Source organism: Cyprinodon variegatus, unplaced genomic scaffold (genome assembly GCF_000732505.1).
Source record: "Cyprinodon variegatus isolate N-32 unplaced genomic scaffold, C_variegatus-1.0 Scaffold336, whole genome shotgun sequence".
Lineage (NCBI taxonomy): Eukaryota > Metazoa > Chordata > Actinopteri > Cyprinodontiformes > Cyprinodontidae > Cyprinodon > Cyprinodon variegatus.
In genome coordinates, this window is record NW_015150789.1 from 784,688 (window position 1) to 801,415 (window position 16,728).

The window sequence follows — 16,728 nt, forward strand, 5'->3', positions numbered from 1 at the left end:
AGCTCAGCTGTAGAGGTGGTCAGCAGCACCACATTCCTAACCAGCTGTCTCACTGTGTGGTGTGGAGGCTGCAGCGCCTCAGACTGGAAGAAGGTGAGAACAGCAGAGAGGATCATGGGGGCTCCTCTTCCCTCCATTAAAGACATTTCATCCCAACGCAGCGTGTCCCGTGACATCATCAATGACCCCTCACCCCCCCACCATGGACTGTTCTCCCTGCTGCCCTCTGGGAAGAGGCTTCACTGCAGGTCCAGCAGATTTCAAAACGGCTTCTTCTTCACCGCCATTAGAAAGCTGAACTTTTGAAACACTTAAATCATGTCAGAGACTCTGCATCAACCTGTCAACACCAAACCAAAACACTGCATAATTGCACCATATATATCTAATGTTTTGAACTTCCATATCATTGCGTTTTGGGTTTTTTTGCACCATGTGTTTTTTCTCCCACACTGTTTACTTCACTTTAAGAAATGGAAATGTCATGAGAGCTGCACAAAATGGAACTTTGGTTTTGCATACACTCTGTGTATACAAAATGACTGTAAAAGTTGTCTAAGTCTATTTTATTCATCAGGGACCTTACTGTAAAACGACCATGGCAACAACAGCTTATACAAGCAGATCCTTTTTATCGGACTCGATGGTCTTTGACAGGTGTTCTCTTTTAGCTATTTTTAAATGCACAATATTTCACAGTGGGACTGAGATGTGTTTGGTTAAAAAATACAAAAAAAAACACAATAATAATCAGACTGTACCATTTTTCTTCCTTTCGACATAAGTAATTAGAATAAAAGGGCAGATTAGACTAAATATGCTTAATGTAAACATGCCGATTGGAATATTCTGATAGCGTCTAGCCAGAACATGCAGCCACTCAGCAGAAATACATGACTTTGGTGCTGGATGCACAGGAGCACTCAGGTCAGCTTGCATCAGCCAGAATAACTTGATCCTGAAAAGCGTTTATATGCATGTTGATCAGATTGTCAATTGGCATAAGTCCCCCTAAAGGCTCGGATGACGATTTTACTTCATGTAAACATAGCTAGTGTGATAATCAGCCCAGTGGTTCTTCAGGATATTAAATGTTTTTTTCATCTCCATTAGCTTTAGTGGAGCTTCTAATGAGTTTTTCATTAATGCCATAACTTGGCTTTCAAGCACTTGATTTTCATTCAGTAAAGTTGAGCAAAAACTATCCATGATAAGTGAATATTGTATTTATCCTCAATTTGTGTAGATAAATAAGTTGTTTTTTCTTATTTTAAATGTAAATTGTCATTTTCTTTTGGAAAATTGTCTCCCTTACCTGCTCAATTGAAATAAAAATTCACTTATTTTTAGAAAAACTGACTGACTTTTAACCCTTTTAACAGTGAGAGAACAGGTCCAATGTGTCTACATGTTCATGTGAGGGACAGATCACTCACTAATCTAATTTAAGAGTATTTCAGGGTGAAGAAAGGCCTTGACCAGGACCTTCTCTAGTCAGCATGCATGAATAATAGCTTCTCCAAGTATAAGTACTCCATCACAATTATTATTCCTGTGAGATAATTGGAGAGGTTATTTATCAAGTCCTTATCTAAAGGTGGAAAACAGCACACAGCACCCAATCAGAGTGACACACCTTAAAAAAAATTATTTCACAACTTGAGGGCGGAGATAGTGCAGCACGCAGTATTGCCTTCATTTTTTTTTTTATATAGACAACTGTCTTTTCTCCTTCACAACCAGATATCCAAGAAGTGCTGAAATAAGAACATTCAGCTGATAAAAGTTCCACAGAAATCTCGAGCCAGCGGCCTCAGCCCAGCGCTCCATCGCATTTACAGCAAATCATGAAGAAATTCCTCTGGATAAAAGTTTTGTCGGCCAGAGATCTGGCGTTCCTCAGACCTGGCAGGAGCCGTAATGTACGGCTCATCAGACAGTGGAGCCTGGTCTACATTCTCAGCCTCCGGTCACTTCGTCTCTGCAGGCGGAGAAGAATGCCACGTTTACCGTTGTAAGGATTTAAGTGGCAAAGCAAAGCTGGCACCCAGAAGAGATGAGCCAGGACTCCTGATGGGGTCCAGACAGTTTTTTTCCCCAATATAATTCAACAAAGTTTTATTCCTAGACATCAGTCCAATAACCCGAATATTATGGCAATCATACACTTAAAGAGATTTATTAAAACTGATTAGCGTACGAAGGAGAATGATGCTTATACAAGATCCAAAACACAGCGGCGGAGGTGAAAATATTTTAGACTGTATCACAAGAAAACACCCGGGCAAATTCAAGCAGGGTTGAACAGGTCGCCAGTCCTTCGCAGGGCAACACAGAGACAAACAGCCATTCATGCACACACTCACACCTAAGGAGGATTAAGAGAAACCAATGAACCTAACAGTCATGTTTTTAGACTGTGGGAGGAAGTCGGAGTACCCGGAGAGAACCCATGCATTCTCAGGGAGAACATGTAAACTCCATGCAGAAAGACCCCGGGCCGGGAATTGAACCCGGGACCTTCTTGCTGCAAGGCGGTAGTGCTAATTTAAATTACCCTGATAACCATATTTATCACTTTATTTCTAAGCCTTACAAACCGATGTAACATATTTTTTTTTACACAGCCAGTTAACATAAGCTGTAAATGTATTCTTGCTTTTATTACATATGAAGCTCCATCCAATCAGAAGCTGATCCGTCTCTGAAGCGAGCCAATCAGCTTCGAACTACTCCACCACGAAGCCCAATCAGCATCCTGCTTTCACTTCATAAGCACCTTCAAATCCCCGTCTCAGCCCGCTATCCAGCAAACGCTATGTCAGATTTTATTCAGACGACAATTCACCCACCTCCATCCCCTTCTCCGCCATCGTAGTTGAGTCGTCTTCCATGACATGACTTCTACCTCAACCTCATCAGAGAGTATTAATCCCAGTCGTCACCATCCCTCATCTCATCGCATTGGTCCGGCAGAAGACCACCATGTTGAGCCCGGTTCTGCCAGAGGTTTTTTCCCAAAGGGGAGTTTTTCCTCTCCACTGTCGCTTCATGCTTGCGCATCATGGACAGTTCATGGTACCTGCATCACCAAGCAGGACCTCTACATCCTGTGTCTCCGAATGAAGCCCCGGTGTCAGCTCCCTCAGTCTCTGGTCCCACAATTCAGCTCAAGCAGATCACCTCGTTATCCAGCTCGAACTAAACCACCACCAGTTTCAGGCCGGGGGGGAACATCCCTATTCTCATTCATCTACTTGTTAAGCATAATTCAGCATGAATGTTCCTGCCAAGGTCTGAGCGCCAAAGACTATACTTTCTTATCAATAAATTCTTCTAATTATCTTTTCTCTCTGTGTGAGTTTTTCAGATTGAAATACACATATTTACTGTACATGAACATAATACAAAAAAAAACAGCAAACCCACTCCTAAAACTAATTTAAACTTAGTAACTGTGTTAGATAAAAAAAAGTCATAACTTAATAAAACCAAAATATAACAAAAATAAAAAAAAAACACCATAACCCTGCCTAGAAGTCAGAGAGACAATATAAGAACTAAACTTTATATCAATGTAAGATATGGATTCCAAACAAGGCAGCCTATCTTTTACAGAATGGTTAACAATGATTCAAGGTGATGCAATGGCTCACCCAAAATATAGATCAGCAATTCCCCCTCCTCTATGGACTGTAGTAATGTTTAAAGAATTTAAAGACAGTTTCTAGTTATTGCTGTGAGGTGATTTTACATGCTGTAGCAGTGTGGGATGTACCTGTCTTTTCAGATAGTGATAAGTTCTTCTCTGTCATTTCAGTTGCACATTTCAATAAAGTGTTTATTTTTGCTGGGAACATTTTTCAGAGGATTAAAAAAGTGATATTTCTGGGACACACTACTGATGCAACACAGGGTAATGCTAAATTCAACCTGCAGGTTTATATCTGCTTTGCATGGCGCTGAAATGAAAGAGCTGAGCAAAGAGGACGACAAGAAGCCAGAAAAAAAGTGATAAAGTGAAAAAAGTTCACTAGAGAGACGACAGGATTATGAATCTTTTCCTACAGGTGAGATCTCCATGAACAGCATCACAAAAGCAGAGCTCTCTGTGCAAGACTGAGCTCTGCATTCAGACTTTCACTCCTTTTCACAGCAAAGAAAACACATTAGATGAAAGCACATGGCAGCTTTTTAAACAGCATTAGTTCGGCTCCATATGGTTTGTCACACAAATTGTATGAAAAGTTGAGTGGATTTAGTGAAAACCAATTCTCTTCCATTTCAAAAAATCGTGCATTGTGTGCAAGTCGCCGGAGCGTCAGATCTGACCTACTTATTTGAATGCTTCAATCCTAAGGGCTTTTCTGAAGGGGGAGTTATATCTTTGAGAAAAAACTAATTATTCATTATCCTGTGAAATCAAATTATGATAGAAAAATGAGACATAATCATGTAGTCATCTGTGTAATTCAGTTAAAAACATTTATGTCCACCATGAAAAACTGCTTTTCAGATTTCTCTATCAGAAAAAAATGTTGGCCAACAAAAACCCCCGAATAGAATGAAAGATAAATATGATTACTTTAAGTATTTCATATAATGTAATGTAATAAGAAAGCATAGTGTAGTAGTGATTGCAAAATACCTGCATCATGTCATCCACAATGACTTAAACACATATATTACTTGATTGATTACTTTAAACTACAAACTGGTTCAAATGTGGAAAAATGTTGTTGAAGCAAAGTATCCAGGCTTTTCAGCAGCTAAATAACATAATATCTTAATGCATACATTCATATTTTTATTATAAACAAATGCATTAGAAATAATAATAATAAAAAACATTCAAACTAGATATTAAAATAGCGAGTAGCTCTTCACAAGGTTTCCACGTGGTTAATATGCTATAGCAGGGGAGGCTCATGGCCTGGTGGTTTAAACATTCAGGACAAGCAGGACTTGCAGTAGAAAACCCATTAAATACCCCCTCACAAGCGTTTTATTTTATTTTTTTTAAAGAACAGTTTTGTTCTTATTGGTTCGAAACCTTCCAAACAGAGCACAGTATCTTCATTGAAAATCATTAAGAGGAACATTGTAAGGATCAGAGCGCTTTCCATGGCGCCACGGCAGCAGAGCCTGATATGGATACTCTAATGAGTTGATCTCTGGTGTGGAAAAGGCGGAAGAAAATCCTAAAGTAGAAGCATGGGCAGGTTTAAAAGCCTCCTGTATTGAATAGATGACAAGCTGGTTGGATTAGGAAATAAATCAAACTGTAGTTCAGAGAAAACTATATGAAATATTTTGTGTCTTAATCACATCATGGGTTTGTATGTTTCTAAAGTCGCAGCCAAAATTGGGATGGATGTACTAACATAAACCACCTTTGTAGTTATCTTGTTAAGACACAAGTTGCATTTATTTATTTCTTTAATAAGGAAAGTAGAGAGCTACAGCAAAAGCCAAGAAAGCATAAAAAAATAATCCTGTAGTACGTTTCATTACACCAAACCAGAAAAGATTGTCATATCTTTGAAGAATGTTATAATGACTGGTCAAAACTATAAACTCAAATAAAAATGTCACAATATCAAAAGATGTTCAGATGTGGTTCAAAGGCTGTGGAAAATTTAACAACTAACTTTTACTCATTAAAAATATAAATAAAATAAAGAAAATTGTATTAATATCTGAATTGATTGGACCGACACCAGAGAACATTATAAAAACAGATCAAAATATTCGAATAGAAAGCAAATGAAATATTAGCCTAATCAATACAAACTACATTTCCTCTAAACATGGGAAGTTGTAGGTTTTGTTAAGTCTACACCTGCGGATGACTGTTAGCCGGTCCTTAGACCAGGGTCCTGTAGAGCCGCTGTCCTGCAGGTTTTAGAGGTTTCTCTGCTTTAGCACAGCTGATTATGATGATTGCAGTTGAGCAAAAGCCTGTTAATCAGCTTTCAATTAAAATCAACTGTGCTGGAACAAGGTAACCTCTAAAACCTGCAGGACAGTGACCCTCGTTTATCCAGTTTGCCTGCCTTAAACCAATAATCATCTCCTGTTTCAACCTGCAGAGGTCTTCTCATAAATCCTCTCCAATTTTAAAGCGTAACCATTCAACTATTCTTAACACCATAAAATCTACATCCTTGTCTTTAAATCAATGTTTAATTGATCATTATTCTATTCGTTGGTGTACTTTTCTATAAATCCACCAGAAACGTAGGATTTTCCCAGCAGCACTCATTTATTCTCAATCCACGCAGTGACTCACTCACCATCACTTTAACTGTCTACAGTTTTAGACGTTTGAAGTGAGTTGTAGTTCACTGAAAACCATTGGTGACAGTATACTGGATGACTAATTCAACACAGTTTATATTGTTCTCTGGGAAAGTAGCTCCCATAGCAACTCCAATAGACAGCTCCCTTCTCTGTATCTTTGATCACTATTCTTTCATCTTTTGTGAGCCTGGCACTGGCACAAAATTGCAGCTTAGTGTGATATATGACATTCCATCTTGGCAGCGTATGAAAAATAAATTAGATTTCCCTACACCATTTCCTGATCAGCTCCTTTACCCCCCTCCACCACCACCAAGGCCTTTCCCTCCCGTATTCACACCTGCCTCTCTTCTTCCAGCCCAAACATGTGAAAACCCGACTGCTAGACAAACAGAGAGCGTGTTGGCATCCAGCGACACACAGCAGGTTTCAAGCTGTAGACGTCATGGATTCATTTCTTTTAGTTTAAATCTTAAATACCACAGAGAAAACCCGGCCCTTTATTTTAAAAATTGTGCTTAAGAATAAACTAAGAAATCTATTATATATTTTCTAAAACACAATTCTGTCCCTAAAATTACTCTCTTCTTCAGCTTGCATAACTGGCATTTATAAAATACCAAAAGTACATTCATATATATAAGGTGCACAGAAATAAATGTAAGAAAAACATTTTTGTAACCCTGATTGAGTCCTATGTGGTTCTGTTCTTTTCAGTTATAGTTACAATCATTTTGATTTAGCTCAAAGCTTAATATGAAATTTAGATTTGTGAAAAACATGTTCTTACATCCTCACACCTATGAACTCAAGTAACTTTTTTAATTTGTGTTCTCTTCATCCTTTTCTTGATCACTTGTTCGAGAAAACAACAAAGTAAGGGAGAAAAGAAAGAAAGCGATCTTAAACAGGAGAGGCGGATAGAGGAAGGATTAAATGGTTACATGGTTATTTTAAAAAAATTATAAAAAAAAAAAAAAAAAGGATTAAATGGTTACATGGTTATTTAAAGAAATAATTAAAAAAAGAAAAAGGATCCATTAACTTATAGTTAATACTGAACTCAGATCTGCCTCCTGAATTTAAGAAATGAAATTATCCTCCAAATGTCATAGTTGACAGGCTCATTACAATGATTTTCAGTTCAGTTCAGTTTAGTTTATTCGAACAACAAAACAATATAAGATGTGTAAATACAACACAACACAATTTCCTTGAACATTCGCTCAACATGTTGCCCCAACATCTTTATTTTACTTTATTTAACTGAACTTTGGTCACAAGATGGACTCTCCTCTAAAATGTCATAATGAAGCGAGTTTATGGCAAAAAAAGAATTCTTAATTAATATCTGTAGAGTTATTGTTGCGAGACTCCCATATACCCACGCAGAGATGATAAACATGCTGAAAAATAAAGGTAACAGTTGTTTTACTGAAACATAGTTCTAATAATTTGAGAACAAATGTATTTATTAATATGTCAGACTTTGTGGAATCGTAAGATAAAAGAGGAACCTAATTAGAATAATACATAATGGATTTCCCAAGACATCGCAAAGAGTGAAATTATACCTTTAAAGACTGGAAATTTGTTGGTTCGCCTTTCTGAGTCAAAAATAATTTATCTGGCTTCAATCAGTGTGCTATCGAGAAAAAAAACAACTTTTCAAGCTTCTGGTTCCTCCTTTAGTCAGAGGGAAATCAGTAAAAGCTTCAAAGAGACAAGAAATATCCTTTTATGGAAATTTAATTGAAATAAGTGAATAAAATTGTAAACCACCACATCTCATAGTGAAATACCTATGGAGTCACAGAGGGGTCAAAATGTTTGCAAACTTATAAATCTTAGTAGAAACAAAAAAATAAAAGTTGAAACAAGAAAAATATAGGTTGATATTGAATGTGAAATTTTTACCTTTTAATCTGAGAAACTAAAAAAGCAAACATAAAATAATAAGAATTAAATCTAAATTCTTCCCCTGAGCTTGAAAAGACTCATAAATCAGTTTACTATTTTAATTAAACTTTTTTCTTTTTTTTCTTTCTTTTCTTTATTGCAGTTTTAGATTTTATATGTTCAGATTCAAATCCATTTCTTTCAGTTTATATATTTACATTCCCTTTTCAGTCTTCATTTCAAATCAGTTGTTTTCAAATTTAGAATTTATTAAAATTAGGGTTCGGGTTAGATAAAAAAATAAAATAAAATATTTAGATTTTGACCCCAATCTGACAGGTGTGGGTGGGGAAATGTAGGTGACAGCTTGCAGGAGCACTGGAGCGAGTCCCGTTCCATGTTGCATTCATGGACTGTAGGTATCCAACCAGTTGAGCAAGTTTTTTGTATACACTCTGTTTATACAAAATAACAATAAATGTTGCCTAATATCTACTGTAAGTCTGCAGCGCTGCAGAAAGCTGTCAATCATGTTTCCCGCCCACTCCTGTCAGAGTTGGATCAAAATCTGAAGGTGAAAAAAAAAAAAGATTTTAAAGTGTAAAAAAAAAGTCCTAAAACTGAAAAAGACATTTGAAAAAAAAAAAGAAAACCTTAAATGATGGATGTGAATCTGAAAATATAAAATCTAAAAATGCAATAAAGAAAAGAAAAAAAAAAGAAAACGTGTAATTAATATACTAAACTGAATTTAGATTGCATTTTTTTTTAGTTTCTCACATTTTAAAGGAAAAAATTGACATTAAATATTAACTTCTAGTTTTTTTCAGTTTCAATTAAGATTTACAATTTTACAAACATTTTGAAGCCTTTCTGACTTCACCTAATAGTTACCTTATTAAGACCGATCTCTTCTAACTGTTCACTCGCGCCTGGATCAAGATTGCTTCCTGATTTAACCAATGTTTAGTTTTTTTGCACAGGATTTAACTGAGAACGATTTGCACGCTCACAAGGAAAAGTTTATTTAGTACATCTAGAAGCATAACAAGTTCTTTCCTCTCTTCTCTGGAGAGAACAGGCAGAAAGCATCAAAAGCATGCGCACACTCTTGATCACATTAGATCCATCATGATGCAAAGTGTGCATGAAGAAAGTAAGACGGCTTTCACTGCAGCTTAGAACTCACACTTCTTTAGAACACAGACATTATCATTAACAGATAAAGCAACGTGACACACTACTTCACTTCATACATTCAAGTCAGCTGCTGGTTCATTTCAAATTTCCCAGGAAATCGTTCAGGGCAACACATCTTTCTTACCATTCAGTTTTTAATGCAAAGGTTCACTCTGATCTGATGCTAGAGGGACATTAGATCTTCTTTCATTTAAAAACAAACATTTGATACCGCCAGTGCAATAAGAAGCTAAAATGCACTTATAATGGGATTGTTTTCATGTTCATCTAAGGGTTATATTTATTTGAACTGCTCTTTTTTAAGGGAGAAAATCAATATGCTACATTAAACCTCAGAAGCTTGATTACTGCAAAAGGTGTGAGTTCACATTTATTAAGGGCCTTTGAACAACAGACATAAGTTATTATGATGAATGGATGCTAAAGTTTGAGGAGAATTTAATAAAGATTCCATGTAATTAAAACCAACACTGCTTGAAATCTTTTATATTTCAGTTTTTTTTTGTATATAAAACTCTTGGTTTAATCAAATATGCATATTCCACTGCTATATTTGTAATAACCTTAAGCTTCTCCATCCATCTTTAGTCTGTTATTCAATAATTAGGAAAAACAGCAGTATATGGAAAAAAATATATATTTTATTGGAACATTCAGCAGATGCGCTGGAGGATCTGGATGTTTTTAACAAGATTGAATCATATTTTTCTTCTAAAAACCATGTCGAAAATGGTCAGCAACTGATGGAGCATTGTAAAAAAAATAAAAAATGGACATTATTTCCTTTGTTAAATAAGATGTCTAATTTTTAAACAGTTTAATTAACTGTTGAATCATTATTGCAAAGTTTTTCTATTTTAGATTTAGTTTTGTATAACATTTACTGACAGTATGAGTTGTTTTATTGGTTATAATCATATATCTAATGAAAGAAAATAAGAATAAATCCTACAAACAGAGTCTCACATTTAATCAGACCTCAGGTTCTATGAAAGTCATTTGAAGCTTCATGATGTCAACAAAAAACCTCCTTACCTATTTTGTGGTATATAGTGCCATATGGTCCCTCAGAAAAACCTCCTGGCCACACATTCACAGTCTGAGCGCCGGAGGAACACTCAGCCTACAGAGAGGAGATAAAAGAACTCCGTTCAAAGTCCACATCTCTTTTACATGAACATGTTGGTGGGAAAAGTGTAGAAAATGAAAAGGTCAAGTGCCGATCCTTAGCAGGTGAATACTAAAGCAGCCTTTATGCATTAACAAATCACTTGATGTCTTACAAATGTGACCTTTGTGACTGTTAGTAATTCTTCTTTCTGACACATTTAGAAAACTGAGCTCTCTCCTCAACATGCTAAACAAAACAGCCGTTATTATATGTCTCTGCCGAGGGCAAATCTCACTAAGCCACAAAACCTTTTAAAAATTCAGACAGCAGCGCTATGATTTGGAGTGAATTATGTGCTTCTCAAACAAAAGCAGGGTGAAAAGAGAGAGGGAGGGGAATAATAAGGCTTTAAGGAAAATTATTGAAATTTAGCGCAACAGGGTGTTTATGCTTGGCTTTGGCTCCCAAGTGACATAATAATCTCTTCAATGACTTGACGAACGTTATTTGTCTACTGTTCTGATTTTTCGCGGCCAGTCTTTCCTACGAGCTGTTTTTCTTTCTAAACACGCAACGGGGGGGCGGCGTTACTTGTTTGCATTAGAAATTTGTGTGGGAGTCAAAGTGTGGGTGCAGATGCCTGCATGTCAGCGAGGACATGTAAATTATGCTTCATGTGTAAGGAACCATAAAATGATGCTTGAATTACAAAGATCAAGAAAATACAATAAGAGATCTGGTTTCACAGAAACACAGGATTCAGTCTTTATTATTAATATTGATAAAACTATCGCTGTCACAGACATCCAGACTCCTGCCCGTTTCTGCCCCTTATGTCCAGATCACTGCAGAGCTTCCAGATCAATGGATGTTTTGCCTTTAAATACAAAAAAAAAACAGTTTTTGGTTTAAAGAAGCCAAATGGTTGAATTTTTAGTTACTAAACCAAAAGTATCAAAGGAGCCAAAAATCATCAGGCTTTATTAATGTAATTAGGCATTACAATAATTTCACAAGTTAAATGGAAACAATTAACAATAAAGAAATTAATGAACAGGCATGAATTCAAATATTTAGATAGATGTGTAAACAGAGAATCCAATCATATATGATTTATTGGAAAAAAATTATAATTAAAATACAGATAGGCAAACAAATTTATACAATACCAGACAAAGCATCAGAAACTTAACATATTTCAAAGAGTAAAATTTGTTATATGGATTAATAATGTAAATTAATAACCTCATAAACTAACTAATAAATAATATCACAAATAGAAGTAAAATGCATTAAGGCAGAAATATAAACTTATAGTAAAGGTCATTCTACTAAAATACATATATTTAAAATATACAATAATTTTAAGAAGAAACCTGATTATGAGAATTAAAGTAAATAAATAAATGTTATAAGTAGCATACTTACAAAGAATAGTCAAAATAATATGCAAACAAATACAAAACATATTCAATTAAATAAGTAGGAAAAAAACCCAATCAATAAAAAATACAGATAGATACAGTATAAAAAAATAACATGTAAATATAAACATTTATATTAAAGTAGTAAAAAAGCTCTGATCAGCTGAAATGAAAGAAGATTTAAAACCAAATTAATAATAGGAAAGCAAACAAAATGGTACAAATATTTAATTCAAGAAAATAGAACATGCACACATTTGAATATAAAATGTTTATCAATTTAGAATCAGGTACATTGGGAGCAATTTATCAATTAGTTTAAAATATTTTCATTGCAGAGTAAAAAAAAAATCAAGATTAGCGTTTCCCACTGACTTATTTCACACATTAACATAATTAGTTCTAATCTTTATTACTTGATAAAACATTAAGGTAAAGGTTTGGAAACAGCTTTTTCTATGTGCCGTTTGACCAAAAGTAAAACACACTTTACTAAAAATGATGTCGATTTATACAGACTACAATGATTGGGGAAAGTAAGGAGTGTAATACTGATTATTTTCAATTCTCCTCTTTTATAGAGTTGTTGTTATCCTCTAGGGATTAACAGTCACAGAATGCAAACAACACATTATCGTTCCTCATCTTCATTAAGATTCCATTTAAAGCTGCTGCTTTGTGCATTAACCTGCTGCGATGCACATTCAGGCTTACAAAATGATTGTGGGAATTGAGACTTTAAAAGATGCCAGGAGAGCACAGTTTTATTACAACACAACAACACTATTAATCACATTCGCAATGCATTTAAAATCTGTTTACTCTTGTCTGGCACTATCATTTTGATCTTCCAGGGTTTAATTTACAAATATAAGCTTGTTGTATGGGCTGTAATTTGCAGCTTTTAAATCAGAAAGGTTCTGAGGAAACCAGGAGGGCATGTGCAGGCTGTCTGAGCCACTTTACAATACGGAACTGGGAATATTTTTGGCCCAGTTCTACTTATTTGTTGGTCTGAGGAGATCTGTGAATAAACAGCATCTTGTAGGTAGAAAGGAAAAGCACGGAAGTCGACCGTTAGTTTGAGAGTCAGGCAAAGACAGGTTGGCACACCGCTCCTTATAACCTCAGCAGGTGATTAGCTGATAGGTGGCAGGTGTGAATGATCAGGAGCCAGCTACCACGCCCACCAGTAGAGATCAACAATCCTGCAGCAAACTAACACTGTATTAAAATATGCATCTACTCTTTAAAGCTGTAAATGAGGACAATTGCTTCCAAAATAAACCATCTTTTAAATTACAAATTTGTATGGAAATATGGACAGTTTTCTTATTTTGCTGAAATAATTGGATCCTAAGATTTCTAGTAACTTGAGTTTAACAAGAATGAATGACTCTAATTTCATACTCCTTTAATGCTCTTACAAATAATTTTAATGTCATCAAAATATATGTATATATATATATATATATATATAAACTTTTTCCAGCCACTTTTGTTGTAATTTGCATTTTCCCCTTATCTAGCTTTTTCTCAAGCTTCTTTTCCGAACATACGGCTTTACGATCAACCAGAAGCGGTTCTGCACAAACACTCGGCTGGAGTCATATCTGATATAATATATCAGATGAAATTATTTTCATAAGTTGTTTTTTTTATATATATATATAAAACATTTTAAATGCCATGATAATCACATTTAATGAATTTGAATGCCAATTAAGGCCTTAATTTAAAAAATAATAATAATTTAAAGACTTAATGACTTTTAATGACCCTCGGAAACCCTGTAACCAATTATTATATCATCCCCATGAAGAGGTGTGTTCAGGACGCAAAGCAATGCACTACATGTGTTTCTAGTGACGTGGAAGCCACATTTTCCCCAGTTACAGCGACCTACAATGGAGCCAAGGTCACTGGAGGAAGAAAATCTTAAATTTTGTTTTATTTCTATTTTCAAGATGACCTGTGTAGAGCTGAATGTGGCTGTGACACAGAGTGATGGAGCACAGCAAAGACAAAGCTTTTTACAATAAGAATGTAAGAAAGAAAAACATTAACGTTTTGCTGGTGGCTTTAAAAAAGCCACTTTAAGCTAACCCTGTTAAACCATGTGTTCTTATTTAGCTCTAGAGCAGGTCCTGACCAGCATCCACACTGGTGGCGGCTTTGGTGCATTCTCTGCAAGGTGTCTTGTTCCGATCTACAGAGCTGGCCCATGCCATTCACCACCTTGCCCTACTCTGATGCATCTCTGCCAGGGTTCTTACCCTCATCTGCTGCTCCTGTCTGAGCTCCATATGCAGCCTCACCTTACCGTTGTTATCAGAGCGATCCTTCGCCAAAGCTGGATAGTTTCAGGTCCTGGTTAGACAAGTGCAACGTGGAGAGTGACTGTGATTCGGTTGCAGCTCGATCCTTGACTCAGTGACCCAAGAGCTTCTCTTGAGGATCTGGTGGACCACAGGATGCTAGAGCCACTGTTCTGCTCCCCATATAGAATAAAGCACTTTGGCTCGCTCGGTAAAAATAAAGTCCTTTCATCTGAGTTGAATCAGGCTGGAAGCAAATAAAGATTCTATTAAATGATGCAATGAAATTACTAACAAATGTTAACTTTGTTGCTGGAATCGCTGAAGATCAAAGAAACTAGAGGTAGCTCCATTAATTAGAAATTATTAAAACTAGTTTAATACTTTTATTTTATTGTTTCATTTCTAAACGTATACCTCAAGATTAATTTTAGACAGTGATATATCATGCATAATCTCGGTTTTATTGAAGCTAACAATTATTACAGCTTCCAACTTCCTTTTGAGAAAATTGGGGGGAAAAAGGTTTTGTTCATCCAGAAATGTCTGCTTATATGTAAATACAGAACAGCAGTCCTCTAAGTACTTATTTATGTCTCCTTTTGTATTAATGATTGCATCGTTTCCATCCCGTGTTCAAAAAGTAGCTGGTAAAAGTTAAACTGACAAAGCGACAATTGTGGATTACCTGTTATATTTGAGTGTGGGGGGTCTTGAGTCACTGAATCCAATTGCAGCACAGATCTTATTCATGTGCTCCAGACTCTGGCCCAGGGTTTGCTGTGCATTCCTCTCAGTGCTTGAGCTAACCTCCATGCATGTCCGCTTTGTTTCTACTACACTTTTTCCTTGGCAGCCTTCCCTATAGTTTTAGGTCAAAAAAATTAACATAATATAATGGAGAAATTCATTCTCTGCATTTGGCCCACCCCCTCGGGGAGCAGTGGGCTGCCATTGTGTGGCTCCCCGGGGAGCAGCGGTGGTTAAGGGTTTTGCTGTGTGGATCGACTTGCTACTTGCAACCTTCTCAGAGCACAAGCGCACTGCTCTAACCACTAGGACAACACTCCCATATAACATGTCTATGTTTGAAATATTTCTTTATTGATTTTACAGAACACCTAATTTCCTTGGAAAACTGCATTTTATTGTTTTGATGTTGCTGAAAGCAATAATCATCAAGCTGTACATTTAATACTTGAAATCACAGCTTCAGGCACTGTAACATATTGATATTTAGCCATATGTACCTGCTTAAAAAAACAATTGCTTCTTGAAATAAAATGCAAAGATTTTTTTTTTTCCTGCGGTACTGTTGGTACAGAAACCGGTAATAATTTATTCTCTCAGATTTGTTCATAACTTTGTACTCTAGGAAATCTAGACCTATGTTTGGGTTTATCAAGAGTGACTGCCCACCATATGTAAGGTTGTTATCATACAGACAGATCAATGCAATGCAAAGAGCTGTTAATGCCAAACTCTAATCAATAAACACAAGATGTCAATAAAGTTTATCAGGTTATCTCTGACAGCAACCTTAAGCATAAACACATCACTTTTCCTGGAGCAAAGTTTTGGAATTGATTCAACAGCTTTTTTCTTTCCATAAATGTTGCCAGTTGATGTTTTAAGGTCATTTAGAGGGTAATTTCCACATCTGACACTCGTAAAATCTCATTTGCACATATTTATAAAATAATAATCCAATTTATTTACTATCCGTCCGAAGTCCCCCAGAGGAGATGTCATGGTTTGATAAGGTGAATTTCAATCTATGAGAGAAAAAGAAAAACTCATGAGAATTTTCTACAATTTACATTTTGTGATCCCTTTGGCCTGAATCTATTAGGAAACCGGAAGAAGGGAAGAGAAAGAGGGGAAGACTGGTTTGGGTAAAGAATGTAATATGGGCCAGATTTATCCAAGGCTGTCTCTTTTGTATATGGTGCTCCGGCTCCATCATGAAGCCCCACCGCACACAAATGCAGATTTTAATCAAATGCCCGTCTTGGGTTAAACTCTATATGTGGTCTGTTGATTCACCCTCTGAACCAAGAAATGTGTTTTAATCCCTATTCTCATTATAAGAACGAAAACAGAAAATGAAAGTGTTGTCATGGTCACGGAAAGAGATCTATATTGAAATATAATGGAGCCTCATTCATTAAAAGTTAAAACAGATACTTTTAAAAAGTTACTCATACTGAATTAAACTATCTATTTCTACTGACAACTGCTCTGATTTATCCCATGTTATAAAAGATAATATTAAACCATTAAACATTCCCTTTTATTTCCCCTTAATAATTAAACTAGCATATGCAATCATGACTGTTTGTACCTTAATGTAGAAAATGATCCAGGAAGTTTTGGGAGGGTGCCATGTATGATCCCCTGTGCAAGTTTGTTACCTGGAGATGTACAGTACATTTCTTAGTATGGCAAGAAGTGCAGAAAGCCTCACATTCAA

At 35.9% G+C, this 16,728-nt stretch overlaps 1 protein-coding gene across 1 annotated transcript in view; it reads right to left on the bottom strand.

The window, feature by feature from the left end:
- lrfn2 (leucine rich repeat and fibronectin type III domain containing 2) overlaps positions 1–16,728 on the bottom strand; it is a 135,145-nt gene that overhangs the window by 41,093 nt on the left and 77,324 nt on the right. Inside the window, exon 3 of the mRNA XM_015385317.1 lies at positions 10,438–10,525. The gene's annotated coding sequence lies outside the window, so the exon portion shown is untranslated. The remainder of the gene's footprint in view (positions 1–10,437; positions 10,526–16,728) is intronic.